This window comes from Marmota marmota, unplaced genomic scaffold (genome assembly GCF_001458135.2).
Source record: "Marmota marmota marmota unplaced genomic scaffold, marMar, whole genome shotgun sequence".
Taxonomy (NCBI): Eukaryota; Metazoa; Chordata; class Mammalia; order Rodentia; family Sciuridae; genus Marmota; species Marmota marmota.
This window is the reverse complement of record NW_026000252.1, coordinates 509,998-530,201: the sequence shown is the minus strand read 5'-3', so window position 1 is coordinate 530,201 and position 20,204 is coordinate 509,998. Positions and strand designations below refer to the sequence as shown.

Below are 20,204 nucleotides of genomic sequence, written 5' to 3'. Positions count from 1 at the left end.
TGGTGTGTCAGGCACAGGGCACCGGAGAACTGTGGCCCCAGCGGCCTGGCCCGGGCTACTCGGGTCAGCGGACTCCGCGAGGGGACATCTGGTTTAGGGCACTGACCAGGACGGGAGGGCACGCCTTTGGCTAGGACAGGGCGGGGTTTGGGCCGGGGTTGCTACGGCAGCTTCTAGCCCGGGCGGGAGCCCCACGCCCGCCCGCCGCCACGAGGGAGCTGGGGCGCTCCGAGGTGTGCTCCAAGTGGACTGAACCAAGAGGATGGGAGAAAGGGGGAGGGCTGGCCCGGGTCCCCCGTCCCCTCCCCCAGTCCGTTGCTGGCCCCGGGAAAGGGCCCCAGTGGAGTCCAGAAAATAAAATATTCTTTCCTCCGGGCTTGAAAGGAGGCTTGCAAAAGCACAGGGGTGGCACGGGGACGAGGGAAGCGGAGGGACTGTCGCCTCCATTCGGGAGTCCCCATGTGCGTGTCTCCAGACTTGACATTTTATACCCCACAGCGGCCGACTCAGAGCGGGGTAGCACGTCCCAGCCCTGAAGTTATGTAGGTGGGGCGGGCTTTAATTTGCTTATATCTAATGATTTGAGGAACCTCGCTTTAAAATGGCGGCATTCAGTATACACCCCTGCTAAAGGCTCTCCCGGCACCGGGGCCACCTCGCGCAGCGCTGCTTTTGCTTCTGCCGCTAACACATGGCATGTGCCGCTGTCGCTGCCGCTGCCCCTACTGCTGCCGCTGAGAGCAGGGCCCCTTAGCCTCTGGGTTTGCGCTAGCAGCATAAGGTAAGGCTGGAGATAAGTTGGGGTTTGTGAGAGTGGCTGCCTTTTTTAGGACGCGAAGAAATACAATGGTTTTAAACTTCATTTTACAAAATGGCAAATAGAAGGAATATTAATACTGCAACTTTGTTGGAATTTAGAGCTTTTATCTCCCTCCTTTTTTCCTCCTCTTTCCTTCTTTTTTCCCCTTGCTCTCGTCTCTTTAAATAAATTGAAAGGAACTTCTTGCATGGCATACCATCAGCAAATGCTTTTAACAACTCAGCTCCCCATTTCCACTGCGATACCGATATCCTGAGCAGTGCCACAGCTTCCTTGAAAAACCAGGTCTCTTCCCGCCCTGGATCAACACATTTGGGCAGCTTACTGTTACTGCCAGGCTCTGAAGGGAATGAGAGTAGATTTTGGGTAGATCTTAGGAGAGTGTTAAAAAGGTAACTTTAGCTTTTAACACTCACACAATATGCTTTTATGGTAAGAAACTGAAATTAAACCCAGACTAAAAATGAAAGTTGGAATTTAAGTGATTCATTTATGTAGTTTTATGATTGGGATAGACCTACTGTGTGTTTTCCTGAACACTATCTATTCGTTGGTATATATAGGTACAATATATGAATTCATATTGGTCTAATTAGTGTGTTTTAGAGGAGTTTTCTCTGAGATATTCTTAAATTGCTGTTTTTAAGTTGGGCTCAGATCCCCACAGCCTCTCCATATACATCTATAAAGTTCATTGGGAAGCATCAATTAAAACTAAACTGTTGCATTATTTAATTTTTAGATGATTGGAAATTTTTCACTATGCTGGCTTCCTCATTTAACCAATAAGTTTTTGGGTGATTACTGAGATAATGGTCAGAAAGCACACTGTTGATATAGCTGTACAATGACTAGATACCAGTACTTAATATAATTTGCCTGGGTTTTTCCTTTTCTTCCCCCCCCTTCTGATGAAAGGCATGTTTAACATTGAGACTTACAAGAGACCTTGGATTTTTCCTTTTTATATTCACATTTTGTCTTTTACTGATGCAGATTTAGTCCTTGATGTTTAAATACATTTTAAATTAATTTAATTTTTAATTTGCAATACTTTGGAGGGATGCTTTCATATTTATAAAAACTTTTCCAAATATAAGCTAAATAGTCTTTTGCCCACAGACCAGCTGATATTATTCTATCCCAGTCCACATTTTACTTCTCCCAGCACAGTGGACTTACTCTTTCCATTAAGTTTAGCAAGTGTCTGGAAAGGGTGGGGTGGGGGGAGTGTTGCTTTGCAACTATTAAAGCATGGTATGGTTTTTCTACCCAGGTGCTGTAGTCTACCTAGAAACAAAGAACAGAACTGCTTACAATGTGATTTACTATATCATTTCACATCACTTTTTAAGATTATTTTTGAGAGACTAGCTGTGGGGGCAGTTCATTTCTTCATGCCTGAGGGTTCCTATACATACAGCAATAGATTAACTTGAATTTTTTCAATGGGGCGATAACAAATAAGCACTTCTTCCATTTTTAGATCCCAGTCCTGTAAGCTTTGATTCTGGATGTGATTCCTTGTTGCTGAACAACTTTGGACCAAATGCATCCTTTTTTTTTTTTAAAGTGAAAATACTAAACCTTGAGGCCAGAGTAGACAAGCTAAATTGGTGTTACAGACTTAGGAGGGAATTTTGCCAGTTACCATTCTGCTGCCATATATAGTGATGAGATTGGAAATCTTGTATGGAAACAAGGAAAGGAGTTTGTCAGAAAAAAAAATTTTAAGAGAGAACTGATATAGTGCTGGGCTATAGGTGGTGACTGCATGCTTTGCTCTACTTCTAAGATCTACTTCATTTCTTTGATTTCCTTTACTGCCTTAAGCACTCATAATGACTCCCAGGACTATTATAAAATAGCTTTCCCCCCTCAACTGTCCACTTCAGGCATTTCACAACAGCTGCTTTTTAAGGAGGATAAAACCTATGGTTATGAGCTGGTAGCCAAAGTAGCTTTTATATTATTCCCTTGCACCTATCCTACACCTAAATAATACTTTGCACAAAGTAGGTGCTTAATAAATGTTGAATTAAAAAGAAAATGTATAGCTTATAAGCCCACGAGGAGCATGCTTGGGCACAGCTTTTAATTTAAATGGAAGACTTTTTGTGTGCTTACAAGAATCTAAATTTTAAAATTGATTTGAATGTATATTCCCCTAATTGTCTGTATTCTACTTGCCTCTCATTGTACTTTACAGGCACTTGTGTAAGACATTATTTTAATCAGTAGGTGCATTATTATATGTCCAGCTTGACAGTATGAAAAAGGGAAAAAACAGCTTAGGAATAAAAAAGGTTTTTGTTTTTTGAGTGGCTGTACAGCACTGTACATGCTGGAACAGTGATAGTCCCTCGGCTGTTGTACAGATGTTGACAATATAGTTTGAAGTACAGTTTGGTTCTGTACCCAGCTGTCTTTGTATGTGAGGTAAGGGGAGAAGGAAGGAAGGGAGTGAGAAACCCTGAAGTGATGGAAGATTTTTATTCATAAAAATTTACTTATCCTGCTTATGTTACAATAAATTCAGGAAGGTGGCAGAATTTTTCTGTTTTGAAATAAATTATATTGTCTGATAGGATTACAAACAGGGATTGGGGCAGAGCAGACAAAAATAAGTTACAGTACATGTTTGACAAGTAATTTGATCTTGTAATTAAAGTTAGATAATGGCCACTGCCATGTTAAAACTATCAAATGTCTAAAAGAGATGGCAGGATACCCTCACCTTTATTTTATCCAGGCGCTTCCATGCTGGCAGGTTTTCTCATGACAACATCTACTAGATTAAACAGATAGATTTCCCCCATTATAAATGTATGTTATGTCAAGAAAATGGAAATCAGAAATTATGCTTCATTGTGAGATTTTTCTGCCTCCCCTTAGGTGTGCTGTGTTTCCTCACTTTGAAAATAGAAACCCGAGGGGCTGGAGCTGTAGCTCAGTGGGAGAACACTTGCCTAGCATGTGTGAGGCACTGAGTTCGACCTTTAGCACTGCACAAAAATAAATAAATAAAATAAAGGTATTGTGTCCATCTACAACTAAAAAGTGGAAATTTGAGTTTCAGATAAAATGAAGTGGATAATTTCCTTCTATGAGAATAACCTGTCTGAGAGCAAGTAGCTTATCAACTAACTAACCAACAAACATAATGTATGACCAAGAAGAAGGCCGTTAGATCTATATTAATGGGGGATTTTTGATCTAAAGGAAACCAGATGGTTATATGGCATCTTACTCTTCCTGAGTGATTATATATTGCCTCAAGACAGCCAAGTGACAGTAATGGAAAGACAATCTTGAGAATTAGGATAAATTAGGTATCAATTACCTTATCAGGTGATAATGACATCCATGGGACCTAAAAGGGATCAGAAAATATTTCTTTTCAGGCCATTCTAGTAAGGGCACAGTAAAAATCCATCATTTTTTTCTACTTGGTATTAAATTGAGTGACATTGTTTTTAAAAAATTGATGGGGAAAATAATAGAATCCAGGAAGTTGGACATTATTTTTATTTGAGTAATAAAAGTACTCCCAAATGGCCTGGGACCACAGACACAAACACAATATATGTGTATGAATGCATAAATTAGTGGTCAGTTTAGAACAATTTTTACAGCCATATATTCATTTCTCCTTGGAAGAATATAGAAAAAATACACATTTTTTTACATCATTCTTCCAATTCTAAGAATTAAAAGAAAAAGGTTCACAATAAATTATAAGAAATATTTAACGTAAGTATTGTGTCTCTGAGGCTGAGAAAAAGAGCCAGGCCACTAAATGTTTAACTCCATATAATTAACTTTCAGAAAAAGGATGGATGCATTGTTCAGAACTCAAGAAGAAGAAAGAGTGAAAAGAGGCTTGATTTAAATATACATGCATGAGTATCTATGTGTATTATATGTAAATAGTGCTTTTCAAGAATCATAGTAACCCCAGAACTCTTTTTTTCTTTCATTATTTTGAGACATAGATTCACTGTATTTCACAGGCTGGTCTTTACTTCCTGGGCTCAAGCCATCCTCCTGCTTCAGCCTCTTAGGTAGCTAGAAATTGGGTTGTGTTACACAGAGCCCAGCTTACCAGAACTCTTTATAACAGCCACAAGAACAAAGTGTAAAGGGGAAAAAAGAAGCCTGATTAGAGATTTAAGACTCAATTAGTCATGCTTGTTAAAATATCATGTCCATTCTCAAATCCTTCTTGCATCAGCATTAAGATGGCTCATGAGCAGAAGAAGTGATTTGTTTCTGGTTTTAGGCAGTTTGATTTATGCCTATACAGTGAGTGAACTTGAAGGGCTCAGAAAGAAAGGGCCTCCAATTGAGAAAAAGGCAGTTTAGACAGAATGCAGGGGCTGTCATTAAAGACTTCAGAAAATTTGATCTCCTTAGGCCATAGGAACATCCTAGAGACTGCTGGTTTGAAGGATCTGGTTTTCCATTTTGGCTTATTCAAATTGAATTAAAATTGTTCCCATTCTATTCTCTGAATTCTGAGCTTCTTGGTGTCGCCTGCAAATGGGGCGGGAATTTGAGAAAGGTTTCTTTAGGCTCATTCAGGTGTCCTTGAATGTACCAGTAACTCCTTATTAGGTAGGTTACTGGGTCTCTTACATCATCTCCCCAATGCCTGCGGGTCTCGGTAAAAGTTTAAGTAAATCCAAGAATAGATTCATTTTTCTAATATGTACTTGTATTTTGTGAACATTCTTCCTGTGATTTTAGGTAGCATTATCTTTTTTTATTGATAAAACATCAACAACAGTGAACACTAGGTTGAATGTAGGCTGCTGCAGCAGCAACTCTAAATAAACAGGGAGAAGCTTGCATTGGCAGCTTTTGGGCTGAGATTTTTGAGGACTGGCTTGAAAGCCAGCTGCTCTTTTTCTGTGGCCTGAAGTTACACTTTTCCCTCCATCACAGGGAAATCAGTCTTCAACACGAAGTTATATAGAAACAGTTCTGTAAACTGTTTTACTAGATTAAAAAAAAGAACAAAAGAAACACTGGGGCTCGGGTGCCTCCTGTCATGTGTAGTTTAGAAAGTGATGAAGTCACAGCTGAAACCCAAAAAGGATACTGGAAGCTGTCTCATTTTCAGTCACACACTGATTGCCCATTTAGAGTTTGGATTTTCATCGGTTTTTATTTACCAAGATACAGGTGTGAATAGTGCCTCTTTTTACTGTATCCAGAAAGCAAAGTCCACACAGTAGAAGGGAAAAGAGCTGCCATTTCAGATCCACCACAATCATCTTTTGTGCCCAGAGGACCATCAGTCCTTAGGTACAGCTCTTGCAATTTCTCCTTATGTGGTAGTATGAAGAAACCAAACAAGAAGGCATGTTGAGAAAAGCGGTAGAAGGGGTGACCTATTGGCAAAAATGAGACTCAAAGAACCAGAGAGCTTACATTTCACATTTTGTTTTGTAGTCTTCAGCCTTTAAGCAGGAAAACAAAACACAGCAAAACAAAAGGGCCATTTGTAATATTAGCTTGGGCATATATCCTATAATTCCCCAGTTATTTGTTTTACAAATGGAGAAAATGAGATTGTCAGATAATATTAAGGTAACTGCTTTATTAAGATTGGATTCGTGCCAGGCAAGGTGGCTCATGCCTGTGGTCCCAACAACGCCCCAGGCTGAGGCAAGAGATTACAAGTTCGAGGTCAGCCTCAGCAACTTACTGAGACCCTGTCTCAAAAAATAAAAAGGGATGGGGGTGTAACTCAGTGGTAAAGCACCCCTGCATTATCCCAGCACCAAAAAAAAATTAAGAAAAAGAGAAAAACAATATTGGATTCATATATTTTGATTTTTTTCTTGAATTCTATTTAAAATATGTAGAGATACATTTAGCAAGACTCATGGCACAGAGGTGGGGATCACATTTCACCTCCATACCCAAGTGAAGAGTTTGTATTTGTCTTCTGAAAACTAGGCATTCAATAAATGGTCCTGTTGTGCATGCCTTTTTTATTAAAGGGCACACTGATGTTCTCAAAATTCTTGCTGTCTGATATTGACGAGGATCCCAGAGGGAGGGGGAGTATTTATTTTCAGAAGTGATTTTGAGAAAAAAAAAAAACAACAGTGCACATTGTACAGTCTTGTTTTACATCTAAGGGCTTCAAAACCATAAAATCTTTGGAGGGAAGCTAGGATGCTGAGCCTATGTGGTTTGATCTCTTTTTTGAATGCCTACAGCAGCAGCCTCAGCTACAGACTTTGAGTCAATGAACACACAGCTAGGGTAGGGGCTGGACTCAGATTGACAGGCTCTGCAAGGGAGAGCCATTTTTTAAAAGAGCCTTGGATTTTGGCGGGACTTTTTAAAATGGGGATGGAACCTAGGGCCTCACACATGCTAAGTAGGCACTCTACCACTGAGCTACATCCCCAGCCCTTGCTGGGACGTTTAACTGATGGATTAACTTCATGTATTAATTCTCTTTCTCAGCGAAGTAAACCTGGCCCTGCTGGGAAATTCATGTGGACATACTGAGAGATTCAGTGTTGTAATAATACTATGCTTTTCACCAGCTGGGGTTGTAGCTTAGTGGTAGAGATCTTGCCTAGCACATGTGAGGTACTGGGTTTGATCCTCAGCACCACATAAAAATAAATAAAATAAAGGTTAAAAATATTTTTAAAAATGCTTTTCTTTCCTACTGAAACTTCCCCTCCAAAGCTCTTTGTCATTGAGAAGTTGACAGGATAGACAAAATGTGACCTAGCCCTCATAGCATTTCACAGTGCTGGAAAAACATGAGAACATTTCTGTATTTTGTGGAGAGTGTGATGATGATGATTATCTAAAATGTGATTCAATTAGAAGATTCTCATCCCTGCACATACACTGAATTTGCACAAGTCATTTTGTGGGATAATGATGATGATGAGGAGGAAGCAGGCAAATCTAAGAGGCTATTACTCTGGGATAATGTAGTATTCAAGTTCTATCATTTACTAATCAGATACATTAAAATGGTGGTTTGATCCTAAATTAACAGGAGCTGGGCATGTTGGTACACACATGTAATCTCCTTGACCTGGGAGGCTGAGGCAGGAGAACAGCAAGTTCAAGGCCAGACTCAGCAATTTAGTGAGGCCCTAAGCAACTTAGTAAGACCCTGTCTCAAAATTTTAAGACATTAAAAAGATTGGGGATATGGCTCAGTAGTAAAGCACTGGGTTCAATTACTAGTATCGAGATAATAATATTTTTTAAATAAAAAATTAACAGGAAACAACTAGGCTATCTCATGTCTGATTCTGAGCACTTATCATTCTGGTATTCATTTAAAGTGATCAGATGTGTGACCTGTGTTATTTTTTTATGTAAAAGTTATATTTCTCACTCTTAAGCCAAGATCACATAATAGCCCTCCTTATTGTCTTATGTCTATCCCTGGAGAAATTTCCATAATAATTTTAGCCATCTAAGAAAACAATTCAGATAGAAGCACTCAGAAATGGTGACAAGCAATGACAGGAAGTACTGGTTGCCCTGGTCTCCTTCATAACTTAGTTGAGGCCACAGCTGGCTGATTTGCTTTAAACTTCCTGTTTGGGGGCTATTTGGGTCAAAAGTAGCTGTGTTTTCCATATAGTGATTTTTTTTCTTTATTCTGTAAGACCACAATAAATCTGTCACTGGACTGCATGTTTTGTATATTTTATGAACTGTATCATGTGGTTCGAGTTTAATTTGGAAGGCAGTGCTTTTACAATCAAGATCCCCCCACACACACGTGCAGCTTTGGGGTCTGGGATTGCAGGGGCCTTCAAAAGTTTATAGCTTTATTTACACAATAGTGATTGCTGAGGAGGGCATTTCCTGCCCGTTAATGACTAGTTGGGAGGACCAACAGTCCAAATCCAGTGAGAGAGGACCTTTTATTAAATGCCACGAAGGGACCAAGGCACTTTTCTCATGGAGAGGTGGGGAGAAAGTGAAACCACATTCTGCCCTTTGAAAAGCCCACAGCAGTGAGAGCAGAACTAGCTATGGATGTGGGGCCTGGTAGTGCTGAGAATGGAGTTTCTTTTCCTGAGAGGAACAAATTAATTCTTTCCCATAGGTTGCCAAAGGGGAACATGAGTGGGGAAGGTATTTCCTTTAGGTTGATGGCCCAGTGGAGAAGGGTCAAATAAAGCAGAGGCCTTCAAACCTCCCATTAAGTGCCTGAAAATGTTCAACGCAGTGGTGTTAGAGTTACTTTTAAAACCTGTAAGATCACATGATTGAATTTCCTAATTTGTTGAATAACTGATCATAACTAAAGTGAACAAAAACTTGGAAAGACATGGAAAGAATGGTCTCTTTTCAAGGTTAGTTTAGCAAGACATACAGATTCTATTTGGATTCCCCTAATATAATAAAGGTAAATAATATTTGCAATCAGTGTTTTCTTTTTGGGGAAGTAACATTGAGAGCTGAAATATTAACCATATAACCCATGCTATTCCCAGGAAACAGTTTTGTTCCCCAGTATAATTCTTGCCTGCTATAAAGCAGCTGAGGTGTGAAGAGTTTGGCATTGATTTAGAGCAAAAACAGAATTAAGATCAAGGTTGGGTTCACATCCAGGAATCCCTGGACTTCCTGGCCTGTCCTTCACTCCCTTAGCTTGCTAAGCCTTCAATTTGCCAAAAGTTCAATGTTTATAAAAGATAAACATCTGTTCTGAGTTCTTTTAGTAGGTACCTCCATATAAAGGTCGTATGACACCCCCCACCTCCGAACTTGGCTTTTTTTTTTTTTTTTTTTTTTACCTTAAAATTTTAATTTCTTTCATATCTTTCAAACTTGGTGGCGGATGGCAGGGGTGGGCTGGACCTCTAAAATAGAGGCAATTGTTGAAGGCCAGACACCTGGGTTTCTTCATGGGATTGAGTAATCTGTCACATGAAGAACAAACCAAATATTAAGTTTCATTTTTTTGAGCCTGGCAAATGTCATTATATGCTTTTTAAATATTCAGTAATCCAGGGATTGCTGGTCATTACCAGTTCACAAAAATGAAAAGGTTTTCTGAACTTTAAAACATTCTACAAATAAACTGTATACTCCCTACATTTATTATTTTTAAATGATGCCTCAAGCAGATTTATAAACACAGAAGTGACTGAAGAACTAAAAAATACATTAAAACATGATTTTATTTTTTGAACACTCTTAAGTTTGATTGTGAAAATACACTAAAATATTTGCCAACTCAGATTAAAGACAGTGTTCTGATTTATAAGATGTTTTGGACTAAGAACTAACAAGATTTTCCTAAGTACATGTCCTATTCACTTGAATGTTAACACTCATTACAATTAGCAACACAGCTGAATTTAAATAATAATTCCAAAACCATAGAAGTAGCTTGTTCTATCTACGAAGTCAAATACTTCCATTTTCTTGACGTTATTATTTTGTTCAGCAAACCCTTTCTTTATAGGTAATCTAAAAATATATTTCAAGCTGGTCCAGGTTCAGTTATTGTAGTCTGAACTACTGGCATAAAAATCAAATGAAGATTTACCCTGCTATATTTGGATCTGACAACATTCCCTTGTAGTATTAGAAAAGTCTATTTGTTCTATCATTGCAGTTTTCAAGTGTTGGGCAACAACTTTAGCACATAATGAAATCCCTCTAGTAGGTTGCAATTTGGCATTTCTTTTAAACAAAATTCCATGAAATATCAATGTATCATCTACTAAAATTAGGCATTTTGTGTGAGTCTGCTATTTGTAATCCATGCACATATGTACTGAGTTAGGATACAAAGTATGTTTCTTACCATTTGTTGCTGTCAAAAAGGTTTAAAATCAATGTTTAGTTGGATGTTAATTCAGACTGGATCAGAAATGCCTTTTCTTCTTTTTTATTTTTTGAGAGAAAAGTGGTCAAAAGATGCTAGGGGCTTTGGAGCAGATACAGAGTGATGTTTGTTAAGTTTTTTGGTAGTTATGTGTGTTTTTCAAATACCTAGAGCATTAATGGGAATGATTGCACAAATAAAGACAACAGTAGCCACATAGCCTTTCCAATAATTGAACCCAGGAGTAGGAAACAAAAAGGATTTACTTCCCTGGCCAGATATGAGATTAAGTACTGTATTCAATTCACCAGGAGATGGAATCATCCTTAGAAGCCTGGACAATTGTGCAGATTACTTTGAATTAAATAATTGTTGGGTAAAGGAAAATATTACCTTCTGGGGTACTATTGTGTCTTCAGCAGGAGCCTAAGGATCTTGTCTTTACCCTCCCTTCATCCCTCTCCCTTTTTTCTCCCAATGCTATTAAATCCCTGTCTTCTGTTGAATTCATTCCCAAAGGCCTCCTTCTGTGGACGTCCTTCAGAGGCTCAAATGCTGCTTTCTCAACTTCGAGGACTTGAAATCCAATTAGGCTTTTCATCATAGATGTTTAATTGTTAAACTTAAGTTGCTTTTCTGAGAATAAAATATAATGTTGGCTCTGATGAGTTTGTTACTAAATTCTGTGATTATAAGTGAGTTTATAACTTCCTCCTCAGACCACACTTAAAATTCATTAAAAATAGAAAAAGACTTACACCTCTAATTGTTGTCTAATTAGCAATCAAGTTATGAAATGAGATGTAAAACAAATTAAGTATCATAATAGAGTTATACCATCACCCCCCAAGAAAACAAAACAAAAACAAAAAACCCTCAATTTCTATATGCATGACTTTTCATGGTAAAAACTAAAAAATGTTGATGGATGAAATTGCATGTGTTTCTGTACCCTGGGAGTGACAGGTTTTAACTATTTCTTATTCTGTTTGCTAAAGCTACGTAGAAAGCAATAACAATATGTTCTGGTGCCAGAGGCTACCTTTGCCTTATAGAATTTATTTTACTGTAAGCAACATTTACAGAATAGCATCGAGTAGGTTGAATAAGGTGGGTGGTTTGAGTGTGAATAATGCAGTTTCCAGTTGCAGCCAGCGTATAGTTGTGTGTTTTAGGCAAACCAAATTAGTCATTGTTTGGGGGTATCAGCTACAGTTTTTTCTATTTAGATTTCTGGGATTTTTGTTATGGAATACTTGGAAAATGAATATTGAGAAGTGGAAGCTATGTGAGAGGGTGTCCTAAAGCCAGAGAAACCCCAAGCTATCATCATTTCATGAGGCATTCTGAGCTTTTCTGTTGGTTTGGGAAATACTATTATGATCTGTTGTATAATAACCTTCCAAATTGCATTTGAATCTTTAAGGTATACACAGGAACTGAAGGCCTTCAACAGGTGAGTTTGTTTTGTTTATTGTGCATAAATTTCCCATGGGAGGCAATGAGACTGTGGGGATACACTTTCTTCTAGAATGCAGGAAGAGGAAGGAAGAGGAGAACAAGATACAAAATTCACTACTCATTAGTTTGAGTGGTCCCTTATACCATATTTCTCATTTTTATGGAATCTTTTTGGCCCAAAGAAAGTTCAGAAGTTGGTGTTGCTATGAGTAGAGTCTTTCCTGAGGAGTGAGGAAAACCCCTTGGTCTTGGCAACAAAAGCCTGATCGTCTTGGCTTCTGGAGGGGAGTTTTACTTCTTATCTTTGTACTCCATATCTTTTTTTTATATTGGATAATAATTAAAATTTTAAAAAAACCCTCTTGAAGTGTCATGGGTTTTCTACAGTAAAATAAGTTGGTTTCCTTATATTACTGTAAAGGAAATCTTGTGAAGCACCTATCTAAACCTCTGAGATTTCATTCTTTCAGCTTTCTAGAGCAAGACAGATTTAGAAAATAGGAAGTCAAAATAAAAGCAACAGTAATGGCCTCTGTGCAGATAAGGGTCCCTTTCCGATTTAGCTTGGTGTGAATAGTGGTGAAAAATTTAACCATTCAAGGTTTTAGAGGCCTGAGACTTTGCTCAACATTTCTTTATGCTGTCAGGCCCAGGCAGGGTGATTTTGGCTCTTGTAGTACTTGGGTGGCAGGAGAACCAGCGTTTACAACCACCTTCACCTCCAGGAATGTATTATACTTTTAAATCAATCTTAATATCTGTAGGCAGGAGTTTATATATAGGAATAAAATTTGAGCCCCCATTTTCACACCCAATAAAAATGTCCTATAATAGGTGTTTATTCAGAGTCAACTGACATTTATTGAACAATTACTGTGTGCCAGATGCCCTGCTAGGTACTTGCGTTTTGTTAGGACAAAATTTTCTTTAGTAATGAAATACAATTTGTTTTCTGCAGGCAGGTACTCTCTGGCATCTAATAGATATCAAGCTAAAATTATACTCTTAAGTCTGTTCTCACTTTTTATAAATCTCCTTGAACAAGATAATTTCTTCTTCATCTAGTCATATCCTCTTTGCATGGGGACCATTGTATGGCCCATGGCCCACCTCTCTTCTATCAGTGAAGACATTTTTTTTTCCTCATAAGTCAAAAAAACACTAATCTCTTACCCATCTTGATATAAAAAAGGCACGTTTAGCTATTTGATGGATGGTGCTCTAATAAGATAGGGAAAACAGAAGAAGAGGCTTGACAGGTGGCTGAAGAGCAGGGAGTCAAGTGTATAAAATGATGTGGAGTAAAATGCTAGTGAAAGCTGTGTAGAAAAATCTATAACAGCATTAGATTAAACATGTCCAAAATGCAGAGAAAATAACAGCAAGATGTTTGTTAGTTAATTCTTCACCCCTCAGAGTGGCCAAAGCATCCCAAGAGAGGAGGAATCTTCATGTTACAGAAGCAGAAGGGAAAGAAAGTTTCTAGAAGAGGAGAGCAAACAACAAATACTATGGGAATTATGTAACTTGGGGCTGCTGGTTTTGGAATTTAAGAGGTCATTGTGACCTATGAGGAAACCAGAAGCCAGTTTACAGTAGGTTGAGGAGTAAATGAAAAGTTGGAAAATGAACATGGGGTATTTGATGATGAAGGATAAGAAACGTTGGAATGTAAAGAAATTGGATCAAGGGAAAAAAGGCTTTGGCTGTTTTTAGAGTGGGAATGACTTAGATATACTTGCAGATGAGGAGGCAAAAGTGAATATAAAATGTACATCAAGCACAAAATATGTCCTGAGTGGCTACTCTACTTGCCCAACATCTCTATTAATAATATGCAGAGTATTATTTGTGCAGTCTGATTAATACATGTAGAACCCTGGTGATATTAAGTTTTAGATCCTGCTTATTCTTCTTGTCTTTAACATTGAATTAAGCTTGTCATGAAAGAACTGGGATAGGTTTGTAACCCTCAAAAAAGACAATGGAATTTAGCCAGAATAACAGGTAAGATTGTTTTTAAATGGCTTCAGAAACAAGACAGTGTTACTGAATTAGGGATAATGTGGCTGACATTTTTTATCGCCCAGGCTCAATGAAAATGAAAAAGAGGGTGGGGAAAGCTATAAAAAATAATGAGGACTAGAATATAACGACCAAGGATGTGATCGTTACTCCATAATTTTTCTTTAGACTAGGATTCAGTGTCTTTCCTTCATAATATTGGAAATTTACCATTTAGCATTTTCTCTGTGTTGCATCTGTCAACTTCTGTTTTTCATGGATTTTATATTTCAACATGTAATTAAAAAAATAACTTCAGGTCCAGATTCAATCCTCCTCATTTTAATCACCCTTCCCCATTCTCTCTTGTAGAATATATTTTGTTTCTTGTCTCAGAGGCTGATAATTATTGGTAGAAAATAATTTTAATTTTTGCCTTGGATTTAATGTTTAGATTGATTCTGGTCAAAGAGAAAGTGTTGCTCCTTGAAGTTCTGCAAATTTCTTTTTACTCTGAAGAGGAAAATGATGCAAATTATATTATATGTTGAAAAATTTAAGTCTTTGAAGTTTCTGTCCAGGTACAAATGATCGAAACCAGCATTTCTCAAACTGTTTATTTTGCCACATGTTCCAAGGGAATAGCTTTCGTAGGTGAAATTGGTGGTTGAAATGGATACCACATTCTGAGGATTAAATTGCATTAAATCTATATGCCTCAAAATATGTGTATGTATATATAATAGATGTGTGTGTTCTTTTAAGTTTTGGCTTTGGGCTTTTTATGCTGCATTTCAAACTACTATGCAAACATTACTTGTTGATAAGAATTTAAGAATATTCTATCAACAGGAGTCAACATAGTTTAAAGACATCTTCTTGCCAAGAGAGCACACTGAACAAAATCAACAGTAACTTAGATTAAAAGATTTCCTTTTATACTGAGGTAAAATATTTGTTGAATGATTTCTAAAATGACTACAGAAGTTTTGCTCTTAATTTCTTGTTCATGGTTTCTGGTATAAGTTTATCTCTTTTTTTGTTTGTTTATTTTGCATTGTCAACCCAAGCCAAGGCCTCAAACTTGCTAGGCAAATGTACTCTCTGGTTTACATTTCTTCCTCATCACTGGAGAAAATAGATTTGTATGCTCTCCTAAATAGGGAAGCATACTAAATGGTTTCAGATTTAAATTATTGAGGATATATATTTTTTCTTTGTTCTGGTAAAAATATTGAGTAGATAATAACTGAAATGATATAATGAATGAGCTTATTAAGACTCTGATTAAGGATTTTCAAGTGTTTGCTTGCTTGGTAATTGGCAGTATTAAAAAGGAAGGCAAATTCATATAGTTGATTTAAATTAAGCCTTCTGGTTTGAGGGAATCAAGCATTTTGATAATCAATTTGTGACCTCTGTGCATCTTTTAATTAATTAATTTAATTTGATTCCTTTTCAAAGGCTTTTCTCCATGTTATCCATGAACTACACTTCCTAAGAAACTCAGGCCCTCATCCAGGGTCTGCTCTCTGACTTATATTATTATGACTCTTATTAGATTTGGTCAAGAAATTGAATTTGTAAGTAGATCCTTTTGGTGTTTGAAGAGTATTAATAATCTCCATTCTTAGAATCCTTCTACTCAGTAAAATTATAGTTTTAACAACAAGGTCTGCACATGGAAATTAAAAGAATTAAAATTGAAAACATATAGAAAGATGTATTGTTACAAAAAGTCTTTATTGCATTATCTTTTTTGGTGTGTGTGTGTGTGTGTGTGTGTGTGAGTGTGATTAATATTGTAATAAATACCAAAGAAATGACGACTTGTTTGTTGAGCTTAAAGTGGGAAAATTTCAACAAGGAAGACACAAGTGAGTGATGAGAGACTATTTCCAAACATATCCTCTGAAAATGGCTTTTCACTAAAAGCCTTTGCCTCCACCTCTGCCCAGCTGCATTAACTTGAGAGGAACATTTACTTTAGCATGCCAACTACCTTGTTTTTTCAAAGCTAGGGAAGTCCGGTTTTGTAGAACTTGATGTCTTTGAGAGTTAATTATTTGCTTCTTCAGATTCAAACCCTGTTTATTTCTCTTATGTTTGCTCATCTTCAAAACTTCCCCTTGTCCCCAAAGGCAAGTTTACATCTGGCCCTTTAACCTCAGTTCCTGGTACAACATCAGTGTTCCTAAAAATCCACGTTGACATTCAAAGGTCTATATCCCCTTTTGGCAAGAATTTCATTCTTCCAATATTTAACTTGAAAATTATACTCTTTACATATGGAATGCAGTTTGGAATCCAATTAGAACAAAGGAGAAGGGGGCTAATTTATCAAACTCCAGTCAAGAAGCTGCACAGCTTCACAGGAGAAAAGCAGATCTCCAGATACATGGAGAAAGGTCGGGAATACCAATTGTGTTTGAATTCTGCAATAGGCTTTTTATAGCCTATCAATGCTGGCTTCCTTCCAAAGCAGTCTTTGCCCAGGAACTCACTATACCTATAACCTTGGAAAATTGCTTAGCAATAAAACATATTAGTCACTGTGTCTTCTTTTTGTTTAAAAAGCATATTTACAGACTACATATTTATTATGACTTTATAATAGGACATTCTAAGTGCAAAATATTTCCCCCTCCCTCCTTCAACAGATATACATACAAATATAAATAGGAACAATTTTAACTTCTATTTCAACAAGATTTCTATAGTACCTTGAAGTTGTGTTATACATGTATAGTAGCTGTGAATCTTTTAACTTGAATCTTCTCACATAATAACTGTCCTAAAATAAACTTAATTGTACCTTTTATTTAAATATGATATTAATTAATAACCAGTTTTCAGTATCACAGTGAGTGTAACTCCAGAATCACTCACCAGGGAGAAAAAAAAAAAGGAATATTGAGATCATAGTAAGAAGTGGCAGGAAGCAGTGACATAATTGTGTATTATTTTCTAATGTAGGTTGAGTATCTCTTAACCCAAATGCTGGGGACCAGAAGTATTTCAGATTTTGGATTTTTAAAAAAATTTTAGAATACTTGCATATACATAATGAGATTTCTTGGGGATAGGATAAAAGTCTAAACATGAAATTCATTTACATTTCATATATATCTTATGACATAGGCAAAGTAATTTTATACAATGTTCTTAATAATTTTTGCATAAAACAGTTTCACAGTATACAGTTTTCCATTTGAGAGGTATGCCAGCTCTCCAAATGTCTTGGATTTTATAGCATTTTGGATTTCAGATTTTCAGATTAAGTATGCTCAATTTGTAGTAACAGCTACTTATGCTGTGCTATATTCTGAGGCAAGAAATTTGCACACATTATCTCATCTAATCCTCACAGCGACCCTGTGAGGTTGGTGTTCTTATTTATCTCCTTTTTACATATGGGGAACCTAGGGTTCAGAGAGATTAAGTAGTATGCCCAAAGACATTCTGCTAGTAAACAGAAAGTATCAAAATTTGAACTAAACACTCTATCTCCAAAGTCTATGCTTATAGTCCCTATGGTTATATTATGGAGATATAAAAATGTTTTATTTGGGAACTTGAGCTTACTACCTGGGTCTTTCACAATGTGTTAGTTAGTCACCTAAAACTCAGCACCAGGTAAAGATAGTAAGTCTCTGGAACAACCAGATGCTTCAGGTTTTACCACTCACTTCCGAGTTACAAAATTATAGATGGTTAGAAGTGGCAGAGGAAAGCATCCTTCAATTAACAATGCACTTGTGTTGCAAATATATGTAAATATACAAAAACCGTTGAATTGTACTTTTCTAAAGGGCAAATTTTATGATATGTTCATTGCTTCTCAATAAAGCTGTTATTACAAAATATGTTTAGATAGGATGAAAGTTATATTTTTCCCACTATAAGAATTGATAAGTAACAACTAAACAGAGTTGTTGATTGGCTTTTAAAGAGAGGCAATGGATTGGAGCAGCTTTGAACTCCTATTTATTCTGTGACTTTTATAGGAAAAGTTGACTTTTTATTCTTTTTAGTTTTTTTACATAATTTTAGGGTTTATATTAACATAATTATAAAATTATGGAACATAATTTGTTCTAATTCAGTTCCCAGGACTTCCCTTTTTCTTCCTCTCCTCCTTACCTCTGTTCCCTTCCCTCTACTTTACTGATCTTTCTGTGTTTGATTATTATTTACTCAAAAAGGTGACATCCACTGTGGTATATTCATATATGCACATAGGAAGTTAGAACAGATGCATTCCACTGTTCTTACCTTTTCCCATCCTCCTCCCTCCCTCTCGGTTCCCTTCCTCAACTCCACTGATCTCTCTTCTATGTTAGTGGAATTCCTCCCTTTTTCTTTTCTTTTTCTGCCTTGTTTTGGACTGGCTTCTGCATATCAGAGAAAACTTTGACTTTATGGATCTGGCTTGTTTCATTTAGCATGATTTTCTCCAGTTCCATTCATTTACCAGCAAACGACATAATTTCATTCTTCTTATGGCTGAGTAATATTCCAGTGTGTGTGTGTGTGTATATATATATACACCAGATTTCTTAATCCATTTATTGACAGGCATCTAGGCTGAGTCCATAATTTGTCTATTGTGAATTTTGCAGTTTTAAACATTGAAGTGGCTATATCCATATAGTATGCTGATCTAAATCTTTTGGGAAAATACCAATAAGTGGGATAGCTGGGTCATATGGCGGTTCCATTCCTAGTGTTTTGAGGAATCCCCATACTGCTTTCCCGAGAGGTTGCACCAATTTTCAGTCCCATCAACAATGTATGAGTGCACCTTTTCCCCCACACCCTCACAAAAAGTTGACTTCTTACATGAAGTTCTATATTGACCATTTCCATTCTTAGAGGTGCTTCCCTCTTTGGTCCCACTATGCTTTGCCATGCATAATGCAGATGCATTCCACTCTTCTTCCCTTTTCCCATCCTCCTCCCTCCCTCTCAATTCCCTTCCTCTACTCCACTGATCTCTCTTCTATTTTAGTGGAATTCCTCCCTTTTTCTGGCTGAAATCTTGGCTTTCCCCACATCTAGCACAATACTTTCCATATACCAGTGACCACGACTTCCATTGCTTTAACAAGTATTTGTTGAGAACTTACTAATATGAGGTATTGAGACAGACACTGGAGATGAATAAGGTGTCCCAGGAGCTCATGGTCAGGCAGACAGCTATACACCAGTTCCACTACAGAGTGACAGGTATTAACATATTTGATGGGAAGGCTGAAACCTTGATCATAGTTCTATGTCTGGATCTGGTTCATTCACTTGATTGATATACATCGAGGCATTCTTCCCTACAGTTGAACACATCCAATAATAAGACAGTCACAATTTGCTAAAACAATGAAGTTAAACTGTATTTTTCCAATAATCGAAATGCCCATGTATTTTGACATCAAATCTACCAATACAAGGCAATTAGACATTTTATTTATAAATAAAACAACTAGAGCTGTAATTAACATTTCTTGGCACTTCCAGAAATCATTTCATATCTTAATATAACTTTGATTAATCTCATTTTATAGGGAGAAATTAGACTCTTTATGTATTCAAGGCCTTGATAATAACCAATTTATTTAATCTCACAGCATAACAGCTTTCTCATCTGTAAAATGGGGAAAATAATAGAATTTGCCTCACAGTATTGTTATGAGCAGTAAATAAACTAGTATACATGAAACTGCTAAGAAAGTGCCTGGCACATAATAAACTACATATTTGCTGTTGTTTTGTATTCAAATGAAATTTCATGCTTTATTAGTATGTTACTCATAAGTCATACAAAGTCACCTTTAAATGATAGTCAAATCATTGGAGATTGATTTGAAGGCTTCTCTTATCATGCCAAAAGCTAACTAGGCTTTCAAGTGCCCTTTACATGGCCACAGAGTTTTAGACATCACATGCCTGTCTCCTATCAGTTAGCTTGATAAAACCTCTGTAATTCACATAGCATATCATGCCCCCAAATCAGTACTTTTGGAATGATTGATGCATAGTTTAAAATCTACAAGAAATAAAGCATAAAACAAGGTTGGA

At 37.0% G+C, this 20,204-nt stretch overlaps 1 protein-coding gene across 11 annotated transcripts in view; it reads left to right on the top strand.

The window, feature by feature from the left end:
• The first annotated feature begins 570 nt into the window (after positions 1-570).
• Mbnl3 (muscleblind like splicing regulator 3) overlaps positions 571-20,204 on the top strand; it is a 111,695-nt gene continuing 92,061 nt past the window's right edge. For 4 of the 11 annotated variants that reach the window (XM_048796563.1, XM_015506153.2, XM_015506156.2 and 1 more), the window contains exon 1: positions 574-781. The gene's annotated coding sequence lies outside the window, so the exon portion shown is untranslated. Of the gene's footprint in view, positions 782-20,204 lie in introns of all 11 variants that reach the window. The other 7 variants (XM_048796559.1, XM_048796556.1, XM_048796562.1 and 4 more) reach the window with 5 other exon arrangements.